This window comes from Pteropus alecto, unplaced genomic scaffold (genome assembly GCF_000325575.1).
Source record: "Pteropus alecto unplaced genomic scaffold, ASM32557v1 scaffold288, whole genome shotgun sequence".
Classification (NCBI taxonomy): domain Eukaryota; kingdom Metazoa; phylum Chordata; class Mammalia; order Chiroptera; family Pteropodidae; genus Pteropus; species Pteropus alecto.
Window position 1 is genome coordinate 2768993 of NW_006442124.1, and position 13203 is coordinate 2782195.

Sequence of the window (13203 nt, forward strand, 5' to 3'; positions counted from 1 at the left end):
GTAAGATAAATTCTTGGTAACTGATTTACTCTAAGGCCCCAATGACTGGTTGAAGTAGGGACCTACGACAATGGACAGAAGGTGATTGCATTGTTTTTTGTTCTTTTTTCCCAAGGAAAATGAGATAGTGTGTTCATGTGATCTGAAACCCAGAGAAACTGAGAGAAATATCAAGTCATTTCACTCTAAGGTCAGAGAAGGAAAAGTGAAGACAATATTTGATCATGTCATAATCTTGTCTATTCCCATCCTTATCACGATCCCACAGTTAAAAAATAATGATTATATTGTAATAACTATATATGGTGTCAAATGGGTATGAGACTCATCCAGCGATCACTTTGTAAGGTATATAAATGTCTAACCACTACATCGAACACCTGAAACTAACATTATATTGTATATCAATTATAATTGACAACTAATTTTTAAAACGTATTACAAGACATAGTTTTATATCATGCTTTAAAATTTACAAAGAACTTTCACATGTTATGCTCACAACAAGCATATCAGTGTGAGGGAAGGTATGTTTAAAGACCATGCTGGAAAGACCAGAAAACAGATGCTAAGTGGGGTGAACAAGCTCACAGCCAGTACGGGGGCACCACCATGACGATTTAAACCCAGAGGGGCCAGCCTCCAGGCATGCCACCCGTGTAGTCATACAGGGCCCCATACTTAGACCGGCTCATGCACAGCTCAGTGCTCTGCTGTTGCTGTTTTAATATTTTTCATTTTTGTACAGAGGGCCCTACGTTTTACACAAGGCTCCACGCATTGGAGAGCCAACCGACCCAGACTCTGCGTTTTGTTTTGTTTTGTTTTCCTAAGAATTAAAGTAGCAAATCAAAACTTATTGAAACAAGTTTTCTTGAACATCTTTTGTTTCAAAGAGAATTGATAATTGAGATTTTTGTCTAAAGACAATGGCCAGATTATTGAAAACTGTAACACCTACCAGGTGAAGCTCTGGCTGCTTCACTGACTTTAGCCCCCAGTTCTGGGCCATGGACAGAGAGGTCCATCAAAAGTGGTGACCACTTTTGATGACATTCTTTGGCACCTAAAATACATGGAAAGTAGCTACTTTATTATTTGAATCAGATTAAATACCTTTTTAAAGCAATCAAACATAGTATGAAGATTTGTTTTTAAAAAAGGAAAAATAAAAATGTTTATTTTTCCTGGAATTTTATTATAATAAATATTGATTCAATACGTAGACGGTGATGTGGAGTTCTAAATTTTATTTTTTTCCCAAAGAGATGTACGTGAAAGACATGTTTGTGTTAATGAGATTTGATCAGCAATCCCCTAGTGAGCCAGGAACATTCTTGCCACTGGCAAAGACACCCAACATGACAGTAAGACCTATAGAAGTCTCATTCATGGTGTCATTCTAGGATCACGAAAAGTTTCTGCTTAAAATGCATCTTTAATTTTTCTCCAAAAATGTATATGGATTACTAACATTTGAAAATTCACCAAGTAATTAATTTAGATGGCAAGAAAAAAGAGATGAGCAGTGATAGCTACAGAGAAAGCCCGATCAATGTATATTTGCTTATTTAAAATAAAAAGTATTTTATATGGAACCCCTTGTATTCTGGGTCCCTTACTAAGCACTGGGATTCAAAGAAAAATAATACAAATATAAAACATTTTCTAATAAATACAATTGCATGGATCCTAATGACAATGGAATATATAAAATATCCATTTTTTTTTCTTTTCTATCATGGGCAATATGCTAAAATATGCTGTAAAAATTGTAAAAGAGGGAGAAATGCTTCCTAACATTCATTATTTGGAATAGCACGATGGCCAGTTTAACCAGTTTCTCAAACAAGTCGATAAGAGAAGATCTTTGAGATATCCAATTTGATTTATTATTCACTTGGGAATTAACAGAGAATGAATCTTGATATAAATTCCTCTGTAGGTTTTATTATATTGACATTTCGGTGGGTAGATAATATATAGAACCCCTGGGTATATTACTATCAAGAATGCTATTGATTCTATCAGCAGCATTATCCTGCAATTTTCCCTCATAACTATTTATGCAACTCTCTGTGATTTGTAATTCAGTGTAATCATTTTCTGTGGCAGCTCCGATTTTCTTTCCATGGGGCACCTAGGCTACATATAGGAACAAGGTTTGTTTTAAGCCCAAAGCTTTGGGGTTTAGTTTAGAATAATGGAGAGAAGATCAAAGTAATTTTAGAATCGGAATTAATTGTTAAGGATGAGAAGGAAACAATAGTTTTTTATTTTATTAGTTTTGTGAGGTGGATCAGAGATAAGCAGTGGCAAAGTAGGAGAACATGATATAATCAGAGGCATTTCCATAGGGGTAGCACAGGAGGAAATGAGCAGAGACCGGATGCTTGAACAAAGTTGCCTCTACTTTTCCTTGATCTCAGTTCCTGCTGGCTCCTCTGGGACCTGCATCTGAGTGTTTTGTAGGCAAAGAGTATGCGACAGTGGCCCGGAGCAAGGTCTGGGGACAGGGGTTCACTTTTTTTTTGTTTACCCGAAGGATGGCAACATCAAGGTGATTACACAAAATATGCTCGTTTACTTTTCTCCATCCAGAGTGAGGAAGAAACTAACAGAAATAGACATTGATGGATATCGAAGCCCTCACTATGCAGATGCATCAGAATCAGAAAAGTATGTTCACGGCTCTCGGCTTTCTTAAGGAAGCTCTGGGGAACTAGAAACAAACCCTCCGATGAGGCCTGCTCGACTGAGGATATCGAAAATCCCAGAACTATAGCTCATAATTTTGCTGGAACTTAGTCTCCAAGCTCGGTCACAGAACCCTGAGTCAGTATGTTCAATGCAGAGGTGACACGGTTGTGCCACTGCTTTGCAGCCTGCCACACCTGGACCTGCAGCAGTAGCCTTGTTTTCCTGTAAATGGAAATTCTCCAACAGCAGTAGCCCTAGCCCACTACCATGGACCAGCCACCGGTCATACATAAGAAGCAACCTCAGCCAGGGCTCTTACACTCTTGGCCTTTTAATATCGTGCCTCAGTGGATAGATTCTCTGGCACGGTCTGGTCGGGGATGTTCTTTTTCTTGCCCCTCCACATTCCTACTAGAACAGAGATGCAAGTTTCCCTTAACATGTGCTTTCTTAATCTGAGAAATGCATGGAGCCTCTTGCCTTGTAATACATAAGCTGTCTCATTCATAAAGTCTTGTCCTGGGAAATGCTTCATTCATTCCTGCAGCAGACCCACAGTTGGGAGAGCAAGGGCATTCAAAACCTTGGGAGCTGGAAGACAATAGTGGAGTGCTTGGCAGCAGCTTTCAGGTGGCGTTAGCAACATGCACCGACGCCAGGGAGAGGATAAAACGCCGCAGTTCTTTACTTGTCTCTCTGTAGCAAAAGAGTCTCTTCGCCTGCAGTATAGATGCCAAATCCTCAGGACCTGGGCGAGGAAACGATGCGTTCGCCGTGGATTGGCATGAAGTCATGTACTCCAAGACAGCAAGGCATTTAGCTTGAAAGCGTTTGCCGTTGAAAGAGAAAACGAGAATTCTGGGATTTTGTTGTCAATCAAAGCTGAGCTGGCTTCCTCTCCCACTGGACGACACACAGAATGCTCACTGCGCCCCCCCAGGCCAGGCCACGGAGCCAAGCTGGCCTTCTCCTCTGCCACCAAAGGCACATGCTTCCGTTTCCAAACCTAATCACGGGCAACTTAAATCTTCCCACCGTTACGCACGTTAGTAATTGCAAAATAATAAACATGACAAAATTCAGATTAATAGGGCATCCGGTATAACTCCTTTTGCAGAGAGAGCCCTCTGGAATCCCAAGCATAATAGGTCTGTGTTTATTTCTCCACCAGCAGCATAATGTGACTGATTTACAAGAGTTTAACTCAAGTGTTAATCTGACAGTGACGAAGAGCTCCTCACTGGCAGTCACTTACACTATCATATTAGTCGCCTCCTCTATTAAAGCAGTGTGGTCGATAATTGCAATGCTTTTATGTCTAGTGGTTCTGACAAGCCTCTCTTCAAGTCACATATGGGCGGTCTGGCTCTCTGCTCAGCCCCACAGTGGCAAATAATTTAAACTGAGAAAGTATTGTTCTCCACGTATTGTGGAGCAAGGGCAGTTCAAGGAAACTGAGACTGTGCATGGCTACCTGCTGGTGTGTAGTAAAATAAGATGGACATGATACCGGGTTGGGAGTACAATTAAAGCTATTTTGCACCGATGTGTTGCTGGACAGATGAGTTTCCACATGGCAGAGCTTTATGATCTTTAAGGTAGACTGAACTAATAGATTGGTGTGGAGCGCACTAAGTTACCAAGGATGAGAAAGCAGGCAGTAGTACATTTGAACTACAGGTTTCTCATATGCTCCGCGTCATGCTGAGTTTTTATAGCTCCTGGCTTTCAAAAAGCCTGTTTCAAAGAGGTTTGCGCTAGACTGGGCACGCAGTTTTGCTCTGCAGATATTGTCGCTACCGATTTAGTGGAATGCAATTAGGAAGCCTAAATTAAGTGGTAATGGAGAACCAGCTCTTGAAACTGGGGTTTCCACGGCAACCACTGCTTACAATACAGCCTTCAGTTAGTTTTCCCACTTTATCTGCAAAATGCACAATTGAGCTTTAAAACAGCTCAGCGCTGAAAAACGCACTGTAAACAACTGTTTGCAATGAGAGTTTTACACTGTCTTTAAATACAACAGACTATCTCAGAAAATTTACTTGTCCATGCTAAAAAGCAAAATCTGAGTTGCCAATCAGTGAGTGATTTTGAAATTTATTATTCCTCTCCCATTTGGGGGTTTATTTTTAAGGGAAGATGTCACGAGTCATTAGGCTTCTTAACTTTGGTCTTTCTTGCCCCATTTCCAGCTCCCCCGACAATCCGTATGTCCCACTGGTCCCCTGCTCAAATGCATTTTTATGTCAGCAAACACAATTAGTTGTCTTAAATAAACACGCAGTGTGCTCCTTTGCAAGATTCTTTTCATATTTTGATAACACTTTACGAATTTTTCTTATACTTTCTCTTCATATCATGTCATAGACCTGGAAGACTTTCATATTTACTGATGCATATTTATCCTTTTTCTGGATTACTATTCTTTTGAGTCTTAACGTTTCTATTCCATTTCTCTATACATTCAATAGTTGACCAACTAGGAACTCCTGTGCCAGCATATGTAGACAAGACAGAGTTCAAAGACAATATCAAAATAAGTGTACTTTTACCACATGGCTATTAAGCACATGGTTATTAAAAAAATAACATGAAGAATTTGTACTTTTGTAAAATTCATTTTCCTTCATGGTAGGAAATCCATATTTTATTATTATAGGGTTGTCACTTTCGTTTCAGTGCATCAGGAATACACACACACACATACATATAGAGTTACACGTGTGCATGCATTTTTTTAGTGGGAAAAAAATCAAATTGGATTCTGCAAAGAAGAGAAGAGGATGGAATCAAATGTGGGGTCTCCTAGCTGCAACGCTCTGTTTAATTGCCAGTTCTAACAGGATGAGCACTGGAACATGTCTGGACAGACTCAGGCAGCTGGTGAAAACTCACGGACCCCCGGCAGCACAGAAGTTAGCGTCGCCCAGCAGTTCGTGCTCTCTCGAGGTTGTCTTAATACCTGTGTGCTATTTTCACTGGAGAACATGCAGACAGAGGAGCAGAAATCATGTGTGTGTCATTACAATACCTCGCATTTATGTGACTTTTACAGAGAAAACTAGATGCTGGTGACACAGGTCATGTGAACCTCCATTTAATGTTTGCTGTAGACTTGGTGTGTCAGGTGGGGAGAATGTCTCTTACAGCAAGCCTGGACCTTCAGCACTATGGCCTGCCTACTTCAATTCTGACATGTTGCAAAGTCTTCAGTTTTGACCCAATGCAGATTCAGGTAGTACCATTGCTCTCTGGAAAATTCCTTTTTTTTCTCTCACTGCTTAGTGATACATACTGTCCAAGTGGCTTTGACAATTTTCACATTTTGAGAATATAAATGTTGAGGAAAACCAAACGATCACATAAAAGAATTGGCTATTTTAATAAGGCTTGTGGTATTTTTAAAAGAGTCTTTGTTGCTTATTTTAACATTGTTATAAACTCAACCAAAGCTTTATTGTAGGCCTTTATTATGAAAATACATCCATTCACTTATATCTTTAAGTATTTAAACTGGAAGAAATTGTATGCATCTTTTCGTTCAGTAATTGATAAACTCGAGAGATATTATCTGATTGCGTCCCTGCTACCAATGAGACACACTCTCTGTCTTTCCCATGCCTTAAAATAAAATGTTAACTCAGTGAGGTCTAAATTTAAATCTTCTATGGGAACAAACCTACAGCAATAATGTGCTCACAACTTTTGGTCGGCATCTTATTTTGACTTTGCTGACATTTTCTCCAAAGTACACAAGGATGCCCTGAAATTATCCTACTCCAGCACTAATGTACATATTACGGTGTATGCATTCCATTCCATTCGACCAATCTTTGGGACAAAGGGAAGGTTCTAGTGTAAGGACATACCTTATCATATTCCAAAACCACATTTTTTTGAAAACTACATTTTTAGACTAAACATATGGTCAATGATTTGCCCTCTCCAGGGAGCAGATTTTAATTCAGGCTTTGGATAATATGGAGGCTACATCACAGAGAAGGTCATGTGAGGCCAGAGGTAGGCCCAGTGGTATTTTGATGTGTGGGTCTCCTCCTGATTATACAAAGAACTCCACACACTGGGTGGTCAGAGTGCCAGGGAGCACCAGGGACAGACTTTCTGCCAAGTGCCTACCTGTGTATGTGTGCCCCACCCTCCTGGCACTATGTGAAGAGCGACCAATTCACTCAACTTCTACCCACTTCCAGCCTAACCAAGCCACGCCCTGAAAGCAGAGAAATGCATCACCACTGGATTCTTATAAGGTTACAATTATCCCCTTAGCTCTTAATTTCCTTCTTCTTCTACTTAAACTTTAATTTCAGGTTTCTTCTAGATAATGCAGATGTTACTTTCTAGATAGAATTAAAGGAAAGTTAACCAAGGGTATAGGGTACAGGTTTTTTGCCTTATAATGCATCTTAATAACTCAAAGCCACCTTGAATAATGGGAATATTATTAATCCACCTCCACTTTTCTACTTTGTCATGACTTGACATTTTGATATTAGTTCGTGTTATTTTAATTACAGCAGTGAACATCTCATGTATCATGATGAAGGAGCCCGTATACACATTGCTGGGAAAGTCCTACTGGATCTTTGTGGTTCGTTTCACTTTTGAGGCTTAACTGCAAGTTTCATCTTCTAATGAGTGTACAAGTGTTGAATTCCTTTCTCAAGGAAGCTATGATTAAATTATTGCATCAAATTACTGTATTTCATTCTGTCTCCAGTGGGGAGAGAGGGGAGTTGAAGGTGGATATGATTGTTTTTTTTTTCCCCCTTAAGCAATGTTAGTTTTAAACATTTAAGGAGCCCAAAGGTTAAAGTAGATTAAAACACAGTCTACCACGAACTTTCGAAATAGAAATAAATATGGTTGGTAGAAGATGTTCTCTGTTTTGATTCCAAGGAAATGATTTTGTCATCCTTTTCTCTCAAGTGAAGTAAATATATTTAAAGTAAGCACAATAAATATGTTTCTAAGCAGCATATATTGTAATTATAATTAGCTCTTCCTCTTTTGCGAGGTGGCGTGCATCAGATTACTTCTAATTACTCCCAAGCAGTTTGCTGGTTTCTTATTTTGGTGAAGAGTCTCACAATACATCTTTACAACCATAAAGACAGACATTCATTTGCTTATACTGAGGTCTTTATGAGCAACTCACCTTATTCTTAGTTGAGAGGAAAAATTAAAGGCGACCGCTGTTACATTTCCACCTTTAAAGCCAGCAATCTATGCATACTGAACAATCAAAGCTGATAGGCTCCCTCATATTTTGTAATAAATTCTTCCATTTACAGACTTTTCCTTCACTGGGTGGCTGGTAATGCTATAGAAATTGATTATTCATGATGTTCTTATCACTGCTTAAAATATCTAATTACTTTTCCTCCACAGATTTGGACTTGGCTTACTGGATGCAAGGTGACAAATGAAGAAAGCCCCTTAACTGGAAGAACTGTCCCGGAGCACAAGGTGGTATTGACAGCAAATCTGATCTGAATGAATTTTGTCAAATTTGATTTCAATGGAATTTAAGAACTCAGAAACAAGGATGTAAATGAGTTTTCTGTGCTTCTGGAGTGTCTTCTAATAAGTCTTTACAGCCCTATAAAATGTCCTCGGAGCATATAGCTTTATTTCAAACACATGGACATTTACAAATATATTTTCCATAGATATAACATATCCTATAATTTTTATTTTGATAAGCATTTGGTGATGTTTACTCTGAAATTCTATGGAAGATCTAAAGTGCCTAATCTAGAGATTAACACAATTAAAAACTAAATTAAAATCAAAAACAGAATGGTAGATGAAAAGGGACAAATCCTCCAGAAAAAAAGTATAATCTTAGAGCAATAATCTCATAATAGTTTAGCTACACTTAACTCTATGAATGCAATTATCTAATTTAACAGTTCTAGATGTTACTTGTTCTCAATTAAATAGAGATATGTCTCTTCATAACTAAATATTGTATTAATATCCTTTAGTGCCTTCAGACAAGCCTTGTTGTTCTAGCAACATATGCTAAAAAAGAAAAAAAGAAAAATTGGACATGCTAATCGTCTAAACTGATAGCCAGTTACTAGGTACTTTGACTCTGAGTCATAACTTTGACTTTGATTTATAAAGCTCTATTTTGGGATGAGTTAAACAAGTTGTGTTTCTTTCCTAATTAAAAATAGCTTTATTGATCTCTCGACCTAAGTACACCTGCCTTTGGCACGCTAAGGTGAAAATTGTGTTCTTGCTAAAACTACGCAAATATCTTAGGTGAGTTTTTCTAAAACGTCATGTCAGGCTAAGACAGGTTTGTCCTTATGAAAATACCAAGTCTGCACTTACCTTACATCCTCCTTATTGTACTGTGTCATATATATAGAATACAGTTTTTCCAGAGCATCGTTTATAAAACTACAGTTTCTTTGCATATAACAGCACTTAATAAGTATTCTCTGCATTTAATTTAAAGGAACTGAATCAAAAGTTTAATAATAATCACTTTGACATATTTTGTTAGCTCATTATTTGATGAAGTAGCTGTCTCCTGACCGTACTGTGAGCCTTGTGGGAACAGGAATTCTGTCTTATTTATCTTTATATCACTAACGTCTAAAAGAGCACTTCAAGTGATGGTGCTGGGGGAGACACTGAGGCATGGAGTGTGTGAATGGTGTGCCAGTTCAATTGCTAATCCAGCCCCTACCAGGAGCAGAACGAGATATTTCTCATTACCTAGACCACTGCATCAAGAAGATGAAACTATGATAAATTAAAAATGAATCATTTTAAGAGCTGAGTATAATTTTTGGACAGCCCCATGGGAATGAATATCACTTTTCAAAAACATGTTTAGGCTTTGGAAGCAAATAGGGCAAGTTCAAGTCTTTTCCCCAGCCCATTCTAACTTCATGATCCAGAGAAAGTTACCCACCCTTTCAGCTCCTCTGTTCTCTCCTCTTAAGTGAAGAAAATAAAATTCTCCTTAAGAGTTGAATGGGAAGATTAAATAAGATTGAACATGGACAATGCTTAGAAAATTATAAATTCTACACATGGTTTAATTTTTTCTCCTTTCCTGATTTTCAGGGATTGTAATCCCTGATTTTTATAGAAATCAAGAACCTTGGACTTCATCAAAATGGTTTCTTTTTATTGGTAAAGTTTTAAGTCTTTTGTATTTTTTCAATTTATTGAGTTTAATTATTATTTCAGGATTCTTTCAGGATTTTTTTGTCATTTATTTTTATTTTCCTTTTGTTTTTGTTCTTTCTTTTCCACAATGATAGGTCTCAAATCAGCATGTGGTAATATCCTATAAATCTGAATAACTTTTATGACACAAAGTGCAACATAAAGATTTTTTGTTCAACACATCTTCACATCATTTAGAAGAATGGAATTTTGATTTTTGCATCAGATCTTTTTAAATACTTAACCTTTCTTTATAATATTTTTTACAGTATCAGCCCCAATGTCTCATAAATTGTTTATAACAAGTATAAGTAACCAAATTTTTGTTTGGTTTTTAGAAATCTTTTAGGAGAACAGGAATCTCATCTCTCAAGCATCTAGAACAGTGTCTGACACACAACAAGCACTCAATAAACATGGGTTAATAAAAGCCAAACAAATGCAAAAAGACATCTACAATAACATTTTTTAAATTAAGTGAATAAAATCATCGGTTATTTCATTATGAAATTTGTATTTTCAGTATCTAAACACAAGAACACCTGATTATTCTGCTAACATAAGACCTGCTCGGTGACCTTCTTCTCTTCTAATGCTGCCATCACCCACTGCCATATACCTCCATATAGCTGCCCCAATGCACTTTCTCCCTTCTAACTTACCCCAATATTCACAGCTCCTCATTGGAGGAACACTGCTATACTCTTTCTCCCATGCCTCTGAAATAACTTATTATTTGCAGTTGGCATTTTTTTCTATTGACTTCTTTAAATGATTTCTTCACTTCAGTGGGGGGATAAGGTTTTTCAATTAATAAAATTCTGTTAGATTGTCTTCCTCTCTAAAACCTTATCCTGAAAATCGAAGTTCTATTTAATGAGTTATCTAACTTGTACTGATGCATTTCAGGAAATGAAATGCTATCCCCATTTTCCTAACTCTTTTTGAAAGAAGACCCTATATGATACATCAGGATGCTTATCCTCCAGTCCCATTATATGAAAGTGACAAAGCAGATTACCAAGTAAACTCTTCAGTGCTGCACACAATTTCTTTGTTTCTCCACCTAACCACCCTTTCCTTCTGAAGAATTTTATCCTTTGCACGTTAGTTAGTTCACATTTTTCCTATATAGAAATTGCTTCCTTCAGATCTAAGTCATGTCTAAAAATGTTCTGTTTGCAACTTAGGCTTTTCAACAAGACAATATGATATTCAGAAACCAAGAAGTGTTCTTCCTTCCCTTCTGGTTGTTTAGTGGCGGAAGACACCATCAAAGTGGAGGATGGATGGGCAATGTTCTCTCCTCTTTGAACCAGGGATGTTTATTCCCCCTGTTCTCCTTCAACTGAAGGGCAGAACTGAGCCTCATGCATTCATTCTACATTTACTGCACATCTGTGTGCCAGGAGCCATGCTGGGCGGAGTCTACATGGCAAGGCAGACATGTGCACACATAAATAAAGTTCAAAGTAATAAGAATTATAGTAAGAGCAAGTGCAAAATATTATCAGAGCAAGGGTAAAAGAGTGACTCACTGCTAATGAACCCTCTGGAAAGGTTTCTTTTGGGAACTCTTTAACATGACAATTTTCTGTCTGACAGAGAGCTGGAAAGACATGACACCAAAATAAAATAGCATGCAAAAAGGCATGGAGAGATAAATATCTTAGAGAATTCAGGGAATAGTAAAAAGCTTGATGTAGCTGGAAGCTTGTAAGGGTGGGAAATAAGAGGCAAATCAGATGCTTCTGTAAAGCCATTTATTTGTTCAAGTAACAGATACTTCCCATGCACGTACGAGAGCAGGCCTATAACAAATTTAGAGCAATAAGGGAGCAGACTTGACTGCAGACCTCAGGGAACTTGCAGCCTAGTGAAGAGGTCAGGTTTTAAAGAAACCATTGACCACTGACCACAGGGTGTAGTTCTAAACAGCATCGTCATGCCCTGTTACTTTAAGGTTTCACAGTGCAAAATAGAATCAAACATCCAATTTTCCAATTCAAATAAAATTATAATTCTATTTGTAAAATTTTTAGTGTTATGTATCTTCTTAAGTGTGGTATTTTCATTGCCAATGGACACACAAGAGTAACAACAAAAACAATAAAATGCCAAGGAATAAATGTAATGAAGAATTGTTCATCACCTAAATGAGGAAAGATGCAAGTCTGCTACATGGCTTAAAAAGAGATACCATCATCTTCAAGAATCCTGGTGATACTAGCATTTTTAGGCTCAACCTCGTGTCAGGTACTCTGTTGAGAGTTTTGCTTGTCCCCTCTCATTAATCTTCACCACAAACCTGTTAGCAGCTGCAATATTTCTCTTCCTGTCACAGATGAAGAAACTGAGAATTAGAGAGGAAAAGAAAATTTCCAGATTTTCCAGCAATTTTTAGATACTGGCTCTGAGTTAACGTCAGTTCCTGGGGAAACAGAATACTGTTGTGGTCCACCAGTCAAGCGAAGAGTTATAAAAATGAGATGTGAGATCTGTGAACCCACCCTGTAGTTTGTATGTCCTTCCGACATGTACGGCTAGAATAGTCATACTTGAAAATTGAGCCATAGCGTGAGGAAGGGCCAAGTGGAAACCTTTAAAACTATTTCCATACCATATCTTCATACAAAATAGTAAACCTAAAGCAATACCACAGGTGGAATCATTGAGTTAAGGACCACCATCAAAGACCTAAAAGATTCGGAAAGATTGATTTTTATCCCAACCCCATTGTACTCAACGATTTAGTCTATGATAAAGGAAAATGGGTTTTGAAGGTTGCTGGATTTTTAAAAACTTAATCGGATGGTGATATTAAATGTCCCGCTGGTCTATGGCCATGCCACCCTGAATAAGCCTGATCCCGTCCGATCTCGGAAGCTAAGCAGAGTCAGGCCTGGTTAGTACTTGGATGGGAGACCACTTAGGAAGACAAGGTGCTATAGGCATAAAAAATAAAAAATAAGGAATTGTAAGCTAGCAAGGTCCTTGCAATCTGTGAGGTCAATCAAGTGTTGCCTCGTCTAAAAAATAAATAATAAATAAATAAATAAATGTCCCATCGTTCTTAAAGTAGTCTCATAATTGAAGCAAATACTATTTTTAAAATGTTTTAAGTAGTCTTGTTATCAAAGCAAAACAACAGATCCTGGTATTTGATAATTTTTTTTCTTTCACTCAGTAGACATAATGCGTTCACCTGGAAGAAGTATACCACACCCTCTTATCTCAGGGTTATGTCAGTTCTGTCATGATTTATTCCACAGACACCTTGATCACCTC

The 13203-nt window shown here is 37.8% G+C and overlaps 1 pseudogene; it reads left to right on the forward strand.

Annotated features, from left to right (window-relative positions):
• Positions 1-12750: 12750 nt before the first annotated feature.
• Positions 12751-12869, forward strand: LOC112470092 (annotated as a pseudogene).
• Positions 12870-13203: the final 334 nt, after the last annotated feature.